Source organism: Nerophis lumbriciformis, linkage group LG15 (genome assembly GCF_033978685.3).
Source record: "Nerophis lumbriciformis linkage group LG15, RoL_Nlum_v2.1, whole genome shotgun sequence".
NCBI lineage: Eukaryota > Metazoa > Chordata > Actinopteri > Syngnathiformes > Syngnathidae > Nerophis > Nerophis lumbriciformis.
Window position 1 is genome coordinate 43,618,255 of NC_084562.2, and position 19,476 is coordinate 43,637,730.

General features: G+C 40.6%; 1 protein-coding gene across 1 annotated transcript in view; it reads right to left on the reverse strand.

The window, feature by feature from the left end:
- LOC133615755 (high choriolytic enzyme 2-like) overlaps window positions 1-18,300 on the reverse strand; it is a 34,427-nt gene extending 16,127 nt beyond the window's left edge. The window contains exon 1 of the mRNA XM_061974532.2: window positions 18,284-18,300. The gene's annotated coding sequence lies outside the window, so the exon portion shown is untranslated. The remainder of the gene's footprint in view (window positions 1-18,283) is intronic.
- Between the last annotated feature and the right edge of the window lie 1,176 nt (window positions 18,301-19,476).

Sequence of the window (19,476 nt, forward strand, 5' to 3'; positions counted from 1 at the left end):
TCTACGAGTGCTCCAAAGCACTCTTAGGGTGGCCTAGTTGTTCTTAAGTGTGACAAGTTCCCTTACTTCTATTGTCTAATTTTAAATGAATATCATAGATAGATAGATAGATAGATAGATAGATAGATAGATAGATAGATAGATAGATAGATAGATAGAGAAATAATGTGGAGAATGCATATATTTTTAAGAGTTATTTCTTATTTCATAGTCATGTTTAAAGCAGATACTATTTTCCCATGTGTACACTTTGTGCTTGAATCTTATGTCCGCAAGTAAACTCTTGTGCACTACCTTGAAGGCGTTGGAATGTGTATTGGGAGTATGATGTACTCCCTTTTTACCATACCTGTTTTAGAACAATGAGGCTGTATTCCTTTCTGGGCGGGAGGGAGTTGTTTTCGTACTCAATAAGCTGTCTCTTCCCGTTTGATTTTTAGACCGCTTCTAGATGTTGCTATTAGCGCACTGTAAGACTGGTCTCCTAAAGCTTTGGTAAAACGTGATAATATTCCTATTCTGTCTTGATGGTCCTTCTTACTCAACATATATGTCATCCGAAAGAACTTGTGATTGACCAGTGACTTTTATTTCCTGAGAGGAAGACTGGGCAGACACAACAATACATAGATGTATAGATAGATAGATGGATGGATGGATGGATGGATGGATAGATAGATAGATAGATAGATAGATAGATAGATAGATAGATGGATAGATAGATAGATAGATAGATAGATGGATAGATGGATAGATGGATAGATGGATAGATGGATGGATAGATAGATAGATGGATAGATAGATAGATAGATAGATAGATAGATAGATAGATAGATAGATAGGTAGATCGATAGATAGACAGACAGACAGACATATAAGACAGACAGACAGACAGACATATAGAAAAATGAGCAATATATACAAACGTTTGTATAATGATCTCAGCGTCGCTAGTGGACAAAATGGAACAAATGTTAGCGATATTACGGAGATGAGAGAAGGCCATTTTAGTAAGATTCTTAATGTGTGACTCAAACGAGAGTTGGGTCGAAGATAATACCCAAATTCTTTACCGAGTCGCCTTGTGTAATTGTTTGGTTGTCAAATGTTAAGGTGGTATTATTAAATAAGTGTCGGTGTTTAGCAGGACCGATAATCAGCATTTCCGTTTTCTTAACGTTGTGTTGCAAAAAGTTAGTGGACATCCATTGTTTAATTTCATTAAGACACGCCTCCAGCTGACTACAATCCGGCGTGTTGGTCAGCTTTAGGGGCATGTAGAGTTGGGTGTCATCAGCATAACAGTGAAAGCTAACACCGTATTTGCGTATGATGTCGCCTAGCGGCAGCATGTAGGTGCTAAAAAGCAAAGGGCCAAGAACCGAACCCTAGGGAACTGCACACGTTACCTTAACATACTCCATTGTTATGGGAAACGCACTGCATCCTGTCAGTAAGATAAGAGTTAAACCACTACAAGGCTAAGTCTGATATACCAATACGTGTTTTGTTACGCTCTAATACAATATTATGATCAACGGTATCGAAAGCAGCGCTAAGATCAAGAAGCAGCAACATGGATGACGCATCAGCATCCATCGTTAGCAATAGATCATTATTCATTTTTGCGACGGCTGTCTCCGTAGAGTGATTTGCCCTGAAACCAGATTGAAAGGATTCACAGAAATTGCTAGACGCTAAGTGTTCATTTAGCAGCTGTGCAACAATTTTTTCGAGGATTTTCGGAAAAAAACGGAAGGTGGGACTCCGGCCGGTAGTTTACCATGAGGTCAGGATCAAGGTTAGGTCTTTTGAGCAGAGGTTGAATAACCGCTTTTTTGAATGCTAGGGGAACAGTGCCAGAGGAAAGTGATACATTTATAATGTTTAGCACTGATGATCCTAATATTACAAACAGTTCAAAAAGAGAGAGACTATTTTGGAGGGCAATATCCATTGTATATACATTCGTATCTATGTTAATAAAACCCAGTTGAAGCTGGGATGCGTTGTCTTTAATCTCCTTTCTAATGAGTTCAATTTTCTTATTAAAGAAATTCATAAAGTCATCTGCCGAGTGGGTGGAGCTACTGGGAGGAGTGCCTTGTTGGGTTAGCGATGCTACTGTACTGAACAAATATTTAGGATCGTTTTTGTAGAGGGGAATGAGATTTGAGTAGTAATTAGCTTTAGCTAAGGTAAGTATGCGTTTATAAGTTAATAAACTATCACTCCATGCTTAATGGAAAACCTCAAGTTTAGTCGCGCACCCTTTGCGTTCCAGCTTTCTACATGATAGTTTAAGAGCTCTAGTTTCTTCTGTAAACCATGGGGTACGCCTTTTAGTGATGCTATACTATCAATGGTGTTGCGCAGGGCGTCGTTAAAGTTGTTAGTGAGGCTATCAATAGAGCCCACATAATTTCGGAATGGTGCCATTACCGAAGGCAGTAGACCAGTAAGAGTCATCGTTGTGACAGCATTATTGTTGGGGCTGCTAAAGCAGTTATTATTATTAGCTTGTTGACAATGAGTCAGAACTTCAAATTGTATAAGGTAATGATTGGACATTACATTAGTATACGGGAGTATCATAACTTTGGAGGTGGTGACACCCCTGACAAGCACTAGATCTATCGTATTACCGTTGCGATGCGTGGGTTCATTTATTGTTTGTGTAAGACCACAGCAATCAATCATAGTCTGGAGCGCCACGCACGGAGGGTCTGATGGGGTATTCATATGGATATTAAACTTCCCCATTTTAATTATATTGTCGGCATGCGTCACTAGATCAGCTATGAGAATTCCTTGATAAAGTCCGAATAGGGCCCTGGGGGATGGTCGATAACAGCCAAGTAGAGAGGCAGTGGTGCAACAGACTTCATAGTAAGCACCTCAAATGATTTGTATTTATTATTTAGGTTAGGGGTAAGGTTAACGTTTTCATTGTATATTAGTGCTACCCCCACCCCTTTTAAGGGGACGGGCAATATGCGCATTCGTATAGTTAGGAGGAGATGCCTCGTTCAGCGCAAAAAATGTGTCTGGTTTGAGCCAGGTTTCGCTGAGACCAATGACGTTAAGATTGTTGTCTCTAATGACCTCATTAACTAATAACGTTTTGGAAGACAATGATCTTATGTTTAAAAAGCCCATATTATAGGTAGTGGGCTGTCTTGATGATTTTTTGTTAAAGTTATCCGTAGTGGTAATATTAATAATGTTGCGTCTATTTTGCATAGTGCGCTTTAAATAATTTTGACCATATCTAGGAATTGATATGAAGGGAATCTTCAGATTGTTTGCTTGGTGCTGCGATACACTGAATGCGTCATAATTTGCCACCTCAGTAGAATGCATGTCCACCTCTGGCAGAGTCACTGCAGAAAAAACATTATGTGAGTTGTGTATTATTCTAGGAGAAATGCTATGTGTGCAGGAATTTTACAGCCTGGTGTTGGCTAGTTCTAGCTTAACTGACTCCTCACCCGGACTAACAGACACTGTAATTGTCAGTGACTGGGCTTGCTCTAGTGTAGTTAGTCAAGTGTGATTCAAACAATAATCTATGTTCCTAGTCAGGATGATGGCACCTTCCTGGTTAGGGTGAAGGCTGTCCCTCATCAACAAGCCCGGTTTGCCCCAGAAAGAGAATTATCAATAAACGTTAGTTCCTGTTGTCTACAAAAACTAGCCAGCCACTTGTTAAGCGAGACTAATCTGCTATACATCATTGCCTCTCGCAGGCAGGGGGCCGAGACAAGTACTCGATGCCTGGACATCTTTGTAGCGAGATTACAAGTCTTAGCTATGTTCCTCTTTGTAATCTCTGACTGTCTCATCCTATTGTCATTGGAGCCAAAGTATACAACTATGTTCGCATAGCTAGTGGTGCGATTAGCCTGTCGTACGTGTTTACTAGGCCTGTTGCAAATAAGATCCCTAAGATTAGCTTCAATGTCAGGTGCTCTGGCCCCGGGAATACACTTAATTGTGGCTGGTTTGCTAAGCTTTATGTTTCGTGCACTGAACGTTCTGTAAAAAGTGGAACTTTTTGCTATCTTGCTTGACTTTGAATTATTTGTGAATCTAATTTCATATCGGTGATGTTATTACTTAGTTTGATTTATATTAATGTATTTAAAGTATTTAAATGACCATTCTGTTCAGCTTGCATGTCACAAAATTTTGTAAATATCATTAGCATAAATGCAATTTTCTGTATTTTCTAAATACAAGATTTTGCACATATCAAGACAATTTTACAACCTCATCCTGAACTCTTACACCTTTTATTGCAAACTCTTTATGTACTGTATATCCATTGCACCTTCAGTATTTATATTTTTAGATGTATTGCGTTACCCTTCAGTTTTTATCCTCATCGCACTTTCAGTATCAATTTATTCACAGCATTTTTTTCGTAGCGTTTCTCTGTTTTTAGTGCCATTTTTTAATGTTTTTGTCTTTGTATTTATCTTGTGTTTTTTTGTCTGTGCTGCGCACAGTGGCTCTGTGGGAGTACCTCCCCCCTTATCTCGCTGTAATCCCCCAGTGCAATGACAATAAGGGTGAATCTTAATCTGAAACGTACCAATTTGGCATCTGTATTACCCAATTCTCAACAGGACTTGATATCTCATCATGAAGAAAAATGAATAGATCGTTTTTCTTTTATACAGCTCGGATGTTATATCACATGCAGTCAATGTTATTTAAAAGACAGCTAAGAGCTGCATTTGAGCTGACTTTGTCATTGGAATCTTATTGTTTCATGGACATAGTCACACTCATGTTGATGTATAGTAGACTTAAACACTTGCCAGATATAACAAACTGTATAGGGTGTCAGTTTTTTTCCACTGTTCCAGACACAGATGAATCATGCTGTTATGTATTGCCTAAAGATGCCAGGTGATGCATTCCACAATGTCATTTACTTTTCTGTGATACAAACAGGCTAGCTCATATTATTTTAGAAAGCATTTTGAGAAAAAGGAAATGTTTTCCTGTTCAAACTGATATCTAAATGTATTATTTGAAGTGATTATAATCTCTCAATTGCATCAATGTATAGTTATGTAATAGTATTAGTAATAGTTTTTATAAGACCATGCAATCTAAGTAGCCTTCCAGAAAGGTTGTATTAATATTGATCGTATCCAAACCAAGGGCCTGATTTACTAGCGGTTTGCCTATACGAAAACACGTGCAAACTTGTGCGTCACTTAAGTTAGCAAAATAAGGAGCGCAATCCATTTAGCGTGTCTGTCTTCAATAATGTGCAGAATATATGCTGATCATCGGAACGCCCACAATACTGGGAGGATAAAATGCAAATATAATTATTTAGCACACGGTGTGATTTAACAAGACTACATTTCAACTGGGAGAGCTGTTGTGCGTCTTTGTGAAGCGCATCTCGAAAGGACATGCAAACTCCCAGTTGCGCAGAAATACAATAGCTGTGAGCAATGTTCCCTCCTTATTGTTCATGTGTGTGAGCAAACGCAAAAACTCCCTGAGCATTCAGTGGAGCACAGGGGAGCGACATCAGCATACTTGCTAACCCTCCCGAATTTTCCGGGAGACTCCCGAAATTCAGCGCCTCTCCCGAAAACCTGCCGGGACAAATATTCTCCCGGAAATCTCCCGATTTTCAGCCGGAGCTGGAGGCCACGCCCCCTCCAGCTCCATGCGGACCTGAGTGAAGACAGCCTTTTTTCACGTCCGCTTTCCCACAATATAAACAGCGTGCCTGCCTAATCACGTTATTCCATACGAGGCGTCCGGCATACCGCCGATGAGCATGGTGCAGATGGAGAAGCTCTTCTCGGCGTCCGTGTTGGCGCACACGTTGCCAAAGCCGACGCTGGTCAGGCTGCTGAGGGTGAAGTAGAGGGTGGCGATGTACAAGCTGCCGCCGACCATGTTGTTGACGTAGGGCATCTCCAGGCGTTTGCCCAGCTCATGGAGCCATCCTTGGGGAAGAGACGGGAGGACAACAGGGTGACAAGAACTAAATCATCCAGACTAGAGATAAATTGTATTATTATGTTTATCTTATCTAAAAATTAATATATTTATTATTAAAAAATTTAAAAAAATAAATAAATTTTTACTATATTTTGCTAAAAACATCAAAATTAATTGTATTTTTATTTGTATTTTTTCTGACTCCTTATTACATCCAGCCATAGAATTATACATTAAAATAAACATATTTGAAATAATTAATTTTAAATGATCATAATAATTCATTTAAAATGACCACATTTAATTATTATAATAATTGCTTGTTTATCAACAACTTTAGCATTTTATTCATTACATTTTGAAGCTCTCAGAAGCCAAGTTATGTTATATTCCTTAAGATTTATTTATGCAAGTTTGAATTATCAATTATATAAACACAGTTTTGTTTGCATATTTTCAGGATGTAGATATATATATATATATATATATGTATATATATATGTATATATATATATATATATATGAAATACTTGACTTGGTGAATTCTAGCTGTAAACATACTCCTCCCCTCTTAACCACGCCCCCTGCCCCCAACCACGCCCTCCGACGCCCCCCCCCCCCACCTCCCGAAATCGGAGGTCTCAAGGTTGGCAAGTATGGACATCAGACGTACACGCTATGGCCACACCAGCAGCACCCCTGTCCCAAAGCTGACTTAATAACAAATAAATGTTTCATTATAATAATCAAATGAAAGCAATCATTTTCATGACATTGTTTTATAATATAAATGGGCAGCACGGTGGTAGAGGGGTTAGTGCGTCTGCCTCACAATACGAAGGTCCTGAGTAGTCCTGAGTTCAATCCCGGGCTCAAGATCTTTCTGTGTGGAGTTTGCATGTTCTCCCTGTGACTGCGTGGGTTCCCTCCGGGTACTCCGGCTTTCTCCCACCTCCAAAGACATGCACCTGGGGATAGGTTGATTGGTAACACTAAATTGGCCTTAGTGTGTGAATGTGAGTGTGAATGTTGTCTGTCTATCTGTGTTGGCCCTGCGACGAGGTGGCGACTTGTCCAGGGTGTACCCCGCCTTCCGCCCGATTGTAGCTGAGATAGGCTCCAGCACCCCCCCGCAGCCCCAAAGGGAGAAAGCGGTAGAAAATGGATGGATGGATGGATGGAATATAAGTGATTTGTTCCACTTAAATGAAAATAACAAATACAATCTTGTTTTTCATGGGCTGTGTGCTATAGTGTTTTATGTCTAGGACATATTGTGTCATGCCGCATGCGGCTCATTAGCACCGCCCTAGTGGCTCCCTGGAGCTTTTTCAAAAATGGAAAAAGATGGGGGGAAATATATTTGTTGTTTTAATAATGTTTCTGTAGGAGGACAAACATAACACAAACCTTCCTGATTGTTAGAAAGCCCACTGTTTAATATGTTTCTGTTTATGCTTCACTGATGACAGTAGCCGTTTTGTCCTACTAATTTTGGCGGTCCTTGAACTCCCCGCAGTTGGTTTACAAGCACAACTTTCTCCATCGCTGCCACAGAACGACGTGTTTTATGCCACTCCTTTTTTGTCTCATTTTGTCCACCAAAAGTTTTATGCTGTGTGTGAATGCACAAAGGGGAGCTTTGTTGATGTTACTGACTTGCGTGGAGTGCTAATAATCCATGCTAGCATGCTATTTAGGCTAGCTGTGTGTACATATTGCATCATTATGCCTTGTTTGTAGGTATATTTGAGTTAATTTATATTTCCTTTACTAATGTCCTCCATCCATCTATCCATCCATCCATCCATCCATCCATCCATCTTCTTCCGCTTATCCGAGGTCAGATCGCGGGGGCAGCAACCTAAGCAGGGAAGCCCAGACTTCCCTCTCCCCAGCTACTTCATCCAGCTCTTCCCGGGGGATCCCGAGGCGTTTCCAGGCCAGCCGGGAGACATAGTCTTCCCAATTTGTCCTGGGACCGGTAGGAGGCCACGGGGCGTTCGGGTGACATCCTGACCAGATGCCCGGACCACTTCATCTGGCTCCTCTCGGAGTGGAGGAGCAGCGGCTGTACTTTGAGCTCCTCCCGTGATGGCAGAGTTTCTCCATCTATCTCTAAGGGAGAGCCCCGCCACCCGGTGGAGGAAACTCATAAAATCAAATAAAACAATCAACATAACTTTAAAGTAAGACTGAAAGGAAGCAGAAAGAAGTTAAAATCGTATAATATCTTCTCCCTATTCACTCAAAAACAGCATTTACCTTTCAATGAAGGAGACTGCAAAGCCATATTTTCATTTCACAACAAATAAACAAAGAAATTAAGACATAATTTTACTCCATTATGTCTTTTCATCACCATGATTTTTACAGTATTTTAAATACAGAAAGAGCTTTACATTGTTTTGAACAATAATTTCTACAACTCTTATGTTTTTGTGATAGAGTGATTGGAGCTTGGAAAACATTCATGAAGTTTGGTTCTTTTATGAATTTATTATGGGTCTACTGAAAATGTGACCAAATCTGCTGGGTCAAAAGTATACATACAGCAATGTTAATATTTGGTTACATGTCCCATGGCAAGTTTCACTGCAATTAGGCACTTTTGGTAGCCATCCACAAGCTTCTGGCAAGCTTCTGGTTGAATTTTTGACCACTCCTCTTGACAAAACGTGTGCAGTTCAGCTAAATTTGTTGGTTTTCTGACATGGACTTGTTTCTTCAGCATTGTCCACACGTCCACAAGTCAGGACTTTGGGAAAGCCATTCTAAAACCTTCATTCTATCCATTCCTTTACCACTTTTGTGTTTGGGGTCATTGTCCAGTTGGAACACCCAACTGCGCCAAAGACCCAACCCCCGGGCTGATGATTTTAGGTTGTCCTGAAGAATTTGGAGGTAATCCTCCTTTTTCATTGTCTCATTTACTCTTTGTAAAGCACCAGTTCCATTAGCAGCAAAACAGCCCCAGAGCATAATACTACCACCACCATGCTTGACGGTATGCATGGTGTTCCTAGGATTAAAGGCCTCCCCTTTTCTCCTCCAAACATATTGCTGGGTATTGTGGCCAAACAGCTCAATTTTTGTTTCATCCGACCACAAAACTTTCCTCCGGAAGGTCTTATCTTTGTCCATGTGATGTCATGTGATGCACTAACACCATGTGGTTTATTTTTTGTTTACATATGTAGCATAATCTACAAAGATACAAAGAATTACTATTGCGACATTTAGTGGACGAATTTAGAACAACAGTTTCTTTCATTCAAAAATTTCGGCTAATTTTTATACTTAGCAAACTCATCCTGCGGGCCGGATAAAACCTGTTCAGGCCTGCGGGCCGGATAAAACCTGTTCAGGCCTGCGGGCCGTACGTTTGACACCCCTGGTTTAAAGATTCTGAAAGTCCCTTTATAACCATCACTACGAGTAGATCGCCCCTCAAAATTTCTACGGCATTTCTCTGCGCAGTAATGCTAATTTAACGTACTACATGACACTTTCACCGCCTGAATTCTGGAGCGAGATTAGCCTTGGTTTGCCTTTGGTAGCCTTAGCCAGCATAATCGTCTTTCAGTATGACCAACACTCTTCTTCCGTCATCTGCCGCTTCTCCCATGAGTGACAAACTTTTATCGTCCAGAACATGAGTAAGTTGTGCATAGGCCTCTACTTTTTCTTCCCCATTGTCTTGAGGCTCAAAAAGAATAGTGTTTTTCGGTTGTAACCTCAGCTGGCCCAAGAATATAGTATGGCTAAAGTCATTGTTCTTCTCATTGTTCTTTTCATCTCCGTCAAAAACAAGTCTTGACCAACAGCTGCTTGACTCTTTGTTTCACCCTCTCATTTTCTTAGCTTGGCCTCCTATCTCTCAGCAACTATGCAGTTCCGTGGTAACACGGCAATAATGATCCAATCAATCGGGCCATAACATGTTAGCAGATGTATGTGTGCAGCAGTCCTTGCATGCCGACTCAGCCCGTTGGTTTGCTTATACCTAATATATATTTCGGAGGAATAAACTCCCTGAGGCATCATTTAACTCAACAAGAACACGCACCTCTTTATTCTAAACAGGTAAAAACAGACATCAGCACTGTTAACTATGGGTCATAATGAAAAACAACAAGTGAAAATTAACACAATGATTCTGAAAATGTTCAAGTAAAACAAGTGTTACTTTCGGTATTGGATTTAGCTCAAAATTGGGAGTAAAGGAATGCCATCTTCCAGTCTTTTATTTGTTTGTTATTACTATCATCTGCTGTTGTGTTTTAGTACTGCAGTTATTTTGATCAGTCGCCAGTTGATGACATTATCAACAGGCTAAAGTATTCACCATATCAGACAGTTACTATGGTGAGGGACTACAAATATCTATTACAAATTAGATGTAATCTTTTTTGGATATTTTCTTCAGTGCACAAGTACAGGTACTTCTACCACATTTTGTTATGTGTCAGCCCTATTCCAAAATATAATGAATATATTTTTTAGACAACATTCTTAGAAAGAAAAAAAACACCCTATAAAGATGAATAATATAACAAGTGTATATTGTGCACAGATATAAACAAATATTGCTAATGATTTTCTTTAATGTTTGCAAATGTATTGAGATTGTATATGAGATTTAATCATAGATATCCTGACTGTGGGACCTACATGCTAAACACTAGGCCACCATGCATTCTCAAATTTGAATACATTTTTTTTTCGGTCATAATTTTACACACAACACCACATGGTCGAAGGTCTGCTACAGGAGGTACAGTGTGGTCTTCGTCCTGTTTGCGGAACACTGGACCAGCTCTACACTTTTGCAAGGGTAGTGGAGGGTGCATGGGAGTATGCCCAGCCGGTCAAATTTTGCTTTGTGTACTTGGAAAACTTTGCTGGAATTTTGTTTTACGATCTGTTGTGTTGTCACCAGTGTTAGGAAAACTACTTTGAAAAAGTAATTAAACATTGTTCATACAGGGATTGAATGGGCTTTGGTGTCTGCATCTCTCCTTGTCCACAAAGAGGGTATTGTGGGATTACATGATTATCACTTCATCGAATTGTTAATTGTTCCCCCATAGTAGTTAAAGTTGTGTGCGTGTGTGTGTGTGTGTTAGTAACACTATCATTATCAGTGACGTGCGGTCACTAGAGGCAGGTGAGGCCCCGCCTCACCTGCCATCATGGAAAGAAAGAAAATGTAAAAAGAAAAAAAAAAAATTAAATTGTTATATGTATCCAGTGATTATACTATAAAGTTATTTTCCGTTTAACTTCACCAGTTTTAGATTATTTTTATTCAAAATCGCTGAATTTTCACATTTGCCGTTCAAATACTGAGAAGAGACGGTACGGTGATCAGCAGCCAGTTGAGGCACGTCACTCAATTGTGCCTCAACATGGATTGTGGACTCGACTAACTGCTGGCCTGCTGTGCAGTGAGACCGTATTGCTATATGAACTATATTATACATTTCCATAGTTTAGTTAGCTGAGGTATATAATGTACAGTGTATTTTGTCAACAACTGTATGTGTGTAACGTATTTCTTGTGCTGAGCAATCATAAAACTGCTGCGAAGACGCACTGGCTGAGGCTCGCGTAATCCCGCCTCCTGGTGCCGGTTATTGCACCTCCGCCGCAGACTGCACCCCCCGACGGGAGCGCCACACCAACCAAAGCCCACACCCAAACCCTCCACGTGCAAGACCGAATCCACCCAAAAAAAGTCACTTAACAAGAAGCCAAAAAGTGCAAAAACAACATTGCTCGCGCCGGAGGAGCCGTGAACGACTGCAGGGACACAACATTAGGTACACCTGCAGACTGCAGCACAGATTTCATATTTCATTCATTCACAACTCCTCCAACACGAACACCACTGTTCCCGCACTTATAAGTAAAGGTAAGACCATAATAACGTTTTTTTTATTAAATGTGCTTTTTTGTGTGCTACAGTTTGCATGTGTAAAGTTAAAGTTAAGTTAAAGTACCAATGATTGTCACACACACACTAGGTGTGGTGAAATTTGTCCTCTGCATTTGACCCATCCCCTTGCTCACCCCCTGGGATGTGAGGGGAGCAGTGGGCAGCAGCTGCGCCGCGCCCGGGAATAATTGTTGGTGATTTAACCCCCAATTCCAACCCTTGATGCTGAGTGCCAAGCAGGGAAGAATGCTGGTATGAGCTTTTAAACATAACCCGTTAACTGCTGCCAATCAAATGGTGAATAAGATACTCTTTAGGGTTCATATGTTTGTAAATCTGACTGTGATGAAGTCAGTGCCTCACCAGTCATCAACCTCACCACACGTCACTGATCATTATGTAACGGCATAATGTATAACACTGGTTGTCACGCATCTTTTTTTCCGTGTTTCTCCTTGCTCTATTTTATCTACATCAATCAATCAAAGTTTATTTATATAGCCCTAAATCACGAGTGTCTTAAAGGGCTGCACAAGCCACAACGACATCCTCTGCTCAGATCCCACATCAGGGCAAGAAAAAACTCAACCCAATGGGATACAATGAGAAACCCCCACAGCTCCCTGGGCGACTGGTGCAAAGGACGTCGAGTAGATCTAGTTAATAGTGTGAGAGTCCAGTCTACAACTTGTTTATGCAGCTGTGCTAAAGTGAGCTCTGTCTTCCCCCTCCAAATCATCTTGAATAGTATGACGTACGCCTAAAAAAAGTCAAACCTTTGGTCAGCAGCGACACGGCAAAGGCTGTTATTGGTTGGCTTTTAGTACTTGTTCCTTGTTAATGCGATTCAGCCATGAGGCATAAGGCCCACCTTTGTAATAGTATTGTAACACAACACAGGTTCCAATAGCACTCAATCCCTCTCAAGTTATCATTGTTTATTAGCAACAAAGGAAGCTGACAAGCTAAATCATGACAAGTTAAGTGCCATGGTTTCTCACCAGAAAACCCAGCCCCTAGAATTGAATGGCTGATGCAGAACTTTGAAAGACCCATGACGATGCGTAGAGGGACAGCGTAGTGACTGCAATACACACAAGAATAAACGAGCTCGAGCCACAACAGAGGGATAAAAGAGCTGCATGCGGCTCCAGAGCCCCAGGCTGCAGACTCGTGGACTAGGGAGTACGGGGCCCATCTTACACTACTGAGTGTTATTTAATTATTGTACAACTGCAGCAGCAGTACATTTAACCTGTTCACTGTAAACGTGAGCCTCAACAAAAGCTTTGTTTTGTCACCAGTTCTGTTCCTCCTTTGCTGTTTCTAGATGATGTCGCCTTATGGCCTCATCAAGATGTGACCGTCAGCTTTTACTGGGGCGGTTGAAGCTGAGTGGGAAGCTTCTGGGATTGATATTCAGCACCTCCAAATCTGATGCTTTGGCTCTTACCGGAAAAAAGGGCGTATTGCACCTTCTGGGTTGAGAATAAGATCTTGCTTCAGGTGGGGGAGTTAAAGTACTTTGTGATCTTGTTCACAAGAAAGGGATGGTTGGAGCATGAGATTGAGAGGCGATTGGGCGCAGTTTTTGCAGTAATTCAGTCACTGTACCAGTCTGTCATGTTGAAGAAGTAGCCAGAAGGAAATTTGCGGCAACGCTACAATCGATTACAGCCGAGAGTGATGTATATAAAAAGAGGCCCGCAAATTATTTGATGCAGCTAAGACTAGTCCCCAATTGAAGACAACGGTAGAGGAGATGGTAGAGATGTCTTTGACATGTAACTCAGCATGGCTGTATCTAAACAATGTCATGTGACTTATTGAGAAGCTCCTATCTACATCCAACACAGATTTAAGGACACAGAGATAGGTATTCCCCTAAGTTAATAGTAATCACTAGGTAAGATACAGTCTACTAGTCTTCATAAGTCTCTAAGAAAGCACACATAGCATTAGCACTTTATAGGAATGTGTCTTTTTGCAGCAAAATGAACACTGTGTGTGTAATGCCATGTATATGTTAGTAAACCTCACCCCCTAACAACCTTAAAAATCTGCACTGGACACCTCAAATCAATCAAATCAAACTTTATTTATATAGCACTTTTCATACACAGGCAAGTGGCAAACACAAAGTGCTGTACAAAAAAAACTAGGAGAAGAAAACATACACACACTCACACGCACACACACACACACAAACGCACACATACGCACACCAGTGACGTGCAGTCACTAGAGGCAGGTGAGGCGGGGCCTCACCTGCCATCATGGAAAGAAAATTTAATTTTAATTAAATTGTTATATGTATCCAGTGATTATACTATAACGTTATTTTCCATTTAACTTCACCCGTTTTAGATTATTTTTATTTAAAATCGCTCAATTTTCACATTTGCCGTTCAAATACTGAGAAGAGACGGTGCGGTGAACAGCAGCCAGTTGAGGCACGTCACTCAGTGCCTCAACATGGATTGCGGACTCGGCTAACTGCTGGCCTGCTGTGCAGTGAGACCGTATTGCTATATGAATTATATTATACATTTCCATAGTTTAGTTAGCTGAGGTATATAATGTACAGTGTATTTTGTCAACAACTGTATGTGTGTAACGTATTTCTTGTGCTGAGCGATCATAAAAGGGCTGCAAAAGACCCACTGGCTGAGGCTCGCCTCCTGCACCCCCGCCGTAGAATGCACGGCAACCCCTGACGGGAGTGTTATATCAACTAAAGCCCACACTTAAACTTTCCACGTGCAAGATTGAATCTATTTAAAAAGTTATTTCATAAGAAGCCAAAAAGTGCAAAAACAATAATGTTGGTGTTGGAGGAGTTGTGAATGACTGCAGGGCCACAACATTAGGTACACCTGCAGACTGCAGGTGTACCTAATTCACAACTCCTCCAACACGAACATTATTGTTTTTGCACTTTTTGGCTTCTTATTAAATAACTTTTGTAACCTATTTTTATGGGCTTTCCTCTTTGTGATGTTAAGTTCCTGTTATGCGCTGTTATACAGTATATGCCTTGAGCTCTTATTTTGAAGGAATTTTGAGCGGAATTTTGACACGTTGGAGTGGAGCGGAAGTTTTTGAAAGAAGGTAAATAAAGTGGTCCTCGTGTAAACTGGAGCCTCCGTGTTTGTTATTTTGTAGTTTCATACAGTATAGGCGACATTTATAAACCCTCGGTTACACTTTTTTAAATAGATTCAATCTTGCATGTGGAAAGTTTAAGTGAGGGCTTTAGTTATAAATAAATGATAAATCGTTTATACTTGTATAGCGCTTTTCTACCTTCAAGTTACTCAAAGCGCTTTGACAGTATTTCCACATTTACCCATTCACACACACATTCACACACTGATGGCGGGAGCTGCCATGTAAGGCGCTAACCAGCAGCCATCAGGAGCAAGGGGTGAAGTGTCTTGCCCAAGGACACAATAAGTAAAGGTAAGACCATAATAAAGTTTTTTTAAATTAAATGTGCTTTTTTGTGTGCTACAGTTTGTATGTGTAAAGTTAAAGTTAAGTTAAGTACCAATGATTGTCACACACACTTGGTGTAATGAAATTTGTCCTCTGCATTTGACCCATCCCCTTGATCACCCCCTGGGAGGTGAGGGGAGCAGTGGGCAGCAGCGGCGCCGCGCCCGGGAATAATTTTTGGTGATTTAATAACCCCCAATTCCAACCCTTGATGCTGAGTGCCAAGCAGGGAAGAATGCTGGTATGAGCTTTTAAACATAACCCGTTAACTGCTGCCAATCAAATTGTGAATAAGATACTCTTTAGGGTTCATATGTTTGTAAATCTGACTGTGATGAAGTCAGTGCCTCACCAGCCATGAACCTCACCGCACGTCACTGACGCACACACTAAGCACTACTGACAATAACAAAGCAAAAACAACATGGCATGGCACTGAAGATTTGAGGAAAAACACCACCTTTTGAGGCATCCACACTAGAGAATAACAACATTGACACCATTTAAAAATAGTGTAAAACATATGATAAAATATAAATATTACATTAATAACAAACAAGTAATATTAACTATTAAGATAGAAAACAACACAATACAATTATAAAAAAACATAAGAGTTCAAAAGGATCAAGGACTGATTAAAAGGTGTGTCTTCAGCCTTGTTGTTGGTTTAAAATATTGTATTACTGGTAAAAGTTTCTTCCTCTGGTCTTGAGGGCCTATAACTAAAACTTATGTTTTGTCCTGGTTTAGCAGTAAGATATTTACAGCCATCCATGACTTGATATCTACAATGCAGTTAAAAAAAGGTATCTATTGGTCTTGCCCTGTATGTAGGCATTAGCCAGGCCTCCCTCGCCCACCTGCAGCTCGTGCAGAACTCTGCTGCTCGTCTGCTAACACAGACCCGCAGACGTGAGCATATCACCCCTATTTTAGCGTCCCTTCACTGGCTCCCTGTGCGTTATCGAATCAATTTTAAACTCCTTTTTTTTGTTTTTAAATGTCTAAACAACCTTGCGCCAACCTATCTCTCCGACCTCCTTCAGCCTTACTGCCCCACCCGATCCTTAAGATCAGCCGATCAGCTGCTGTTGACGGTCCCTGACACAAGGCTGAAGCTTAGAGGTGACAGAGCTTTCGCCGTTGCTGCTCCCAAGCTCTGGAACGACCTACCTCTGAGTATTAGACAAGCCTCCTCTCTTCCTGTTTTTAAATCTCTCTTAAAAACATACTTTTATTCCATTGCTTTTAACACTGAGTGATATCCATCCTGCAATGGCGCCCCATAATACACATGCTGTGAACCTGTTTTTATGTTTTTATGTTTTTATTTATTCTATTTTATTTATTTATTTTTTATCGTGTTCTGTTTGTGTTGTGTTGTGTTTGCTCGGTACTCGTATTATCTTTTAACCTGCCCATTGTACAGCACTTTGGCTACCCCTGTGGTAAATGTTAAATGTGCTTTATAAATAAAGTTGATTGATTGATTGATTGTATCATCAGGAGATATGTCAATGTACAACTGTGGAAACTGATGTCTCCTAATGACATTCCTAGGAGATAGCATATAAAGCTTAAAAATAATTAGGACCTAAAATTGAGCCTTGAGGAACCCAACATATTTCATTTATTTCAACAGTCTCTGCAGTCCTGTGGATCTCTGGCAAGCTGTTCCACAGGTTAGGGCCATAGTGGCTAAATTCCGCCTCACCGTGGGTCTTTGTTCTGGTATTTGGTATAGCTAAAAGGCCAGTGCCAGAGGACCTCAGGATCTGCGAGGGTTGATACTGTAAAAGCAGGTCAGATAGATAAGAAGGCCATTAAGAAATTTAAAAACTAATATCAGAACTCTAAAATCGACCCTAAGGCGGACGGGGAGCCAATGCAGCAACTTTAAAACTGGTGTAATGTGCTCCCGCCCTTTGCTTCTCATCAGCCGGCATGCAGCAGAGTTTTGTAATAATTGTAGACTTCTGATATTCTTTTTGGGAAGAAGGATAGCAGGGTATTACATTAGTCTAAACGACAGGAAATAAAATAATGCACTAGCATTTCTGTGTTGGCCTGAGAGAAAAATGGGCGGACTCAAGCTATGTTCTTAAGATGATTAAAACCTATTTTGTAATATTTTTAATATGTAGGATAAAAGTAAGCAGGGAGTCAAAATCACTCCCATCTCCGTATCTCTCCGTATCTTATCATTCTTTCTACACCTATTATTCTTCCTCCTCCTCTTCCATTCCCAAACTCATTGGAACCCCCATGATAACTCCTTTACCACCACCTCCACCATTTTGTGCTCCTACTCTGCTTGTGCTCTCTACTTTAACATTTTCAATCTCTTTCAAATTGTGTGCCTTTTCAACTTGTTTTTTAATAGTGCAATTTACAAAACAATTCAGATTGTTTAAGATTTGTGAATGTTCAATCACACCTACCTTGCTTGCCAGGTAACATAAATGGGTTGATTGATTTAATGTTTCCTTGAGCCTTTTCATTAAATCTTATTATGACTATAATTTTTCCGATGTTTTACGCTGCACCTGTCCTCTTCCTTCCTCTCATCTCTCACATGCTCCCCAGCTCGTACTTGTTTATATCTATGCTTTATGGTCTTTTGCCCATTCATTCTTCCCACATACTCATCCCCGCTCCGCCATCAGAGTTCATTCCCACCACACTGCCTATTTCTGACCCATTCGCGGAGCAGTCATGCTCAACTGCCATTGACACAGGGATTTCCTGATGTTTATCTCCCACACTTTTCCATGTTTTATCATGTCCTCTTCCTGCTGAAGATTCAGCCATCATCTCCCCAACTCTCCCACCGTCTATCCACTTTGTGCAAAAATTTTATACTTGCTGTTTGAAGTTTGCCAGTCTTTCTAGCTCGCCTTCTTTCCCTGTGTCTTTCTTCTTCTACTTCTTTGTCATGTCCAGTGCCTTCCTAGTCGTACAGGTGTGACTAAATAGACCTATCAATTAAGCACGCCTGCAGCACCCGCTGGTGATTACGCCCGTCTCAGGGAGTGGCAAGGTCTGTAACAGAAAACAAAGGAACAGTAACAAAGAAACACACACGGGAAAAAAACATTTAAAATGCCCTAAAAACAACAGAACACCTGAAAGGATGACAGAAAGGTGGATTGTAGTACAAACCCCGTTTCCATATGAGTTGGGAAATTGTGTTAGATGTAAATATAAACTGAATACAATGATTTGCAGATCATTTTCAACCCATATTCATTTGAATATGCTACAAAGACAACATATTTGATGTTCAAACTGATAAACTTTTTTTTTTTTGCAAATAATCATTAACTTTAGAATTTGATGCCAGCAACACGTGACAAAGAAGCTGGGAAAGGTGGCAATAAATACTGATAAAGTTGAGGAATTTTCATCAAACACTTATTTGGAACATCCCACAGGTGAACAGGCAAATTGGGAACATGTGTGTGCCATGATTGGGTATAAAAGTAGATTCCATGAAATGCTCAGTCATTCACAAACAAGGATGGGGCGAGGGTCACCACTTTGTCAACAAATGCGTGAGCAAATTGTTGAACAGTTTAAGAAAAACCTTTTTCAACCAGCTATTGCAAGGAATTTAGGGATATCACCACCTACGGTCCGTAATATCATCAAAAGGTTCAGATAATCTGGAGAAATCACTGCACGTGATCTTCGATCCCTCAGGCTGTACTGCATCAACAAGAGACATCAGTGTGTAGAGGATATCACCACATGGGCTCAGGAACACTTCAGAAACCCACTGTCAGTAACTGCAGTTGGTCGCTACATCTGTAAGTGCAAGTTAAAATTCTCCTATGCAAGGCGAAAACCGTTTATGAACAACACCCAGAAACGCTGTCTGCTTCGCTGGGCCTGAGCTCATCTAAGATGGACTGATACAAAGTGGAAAAGTGTTCTGTAGTCTGATGAGTCCACATTTCAAATTGTTTTTGGAAACTGTCGTATCCTCCTGACCAAAGGGGAAAAGAACCATCCGGATCGTTATAGGCGCAAAGTTGAAAAGCCAGCATCCGTGA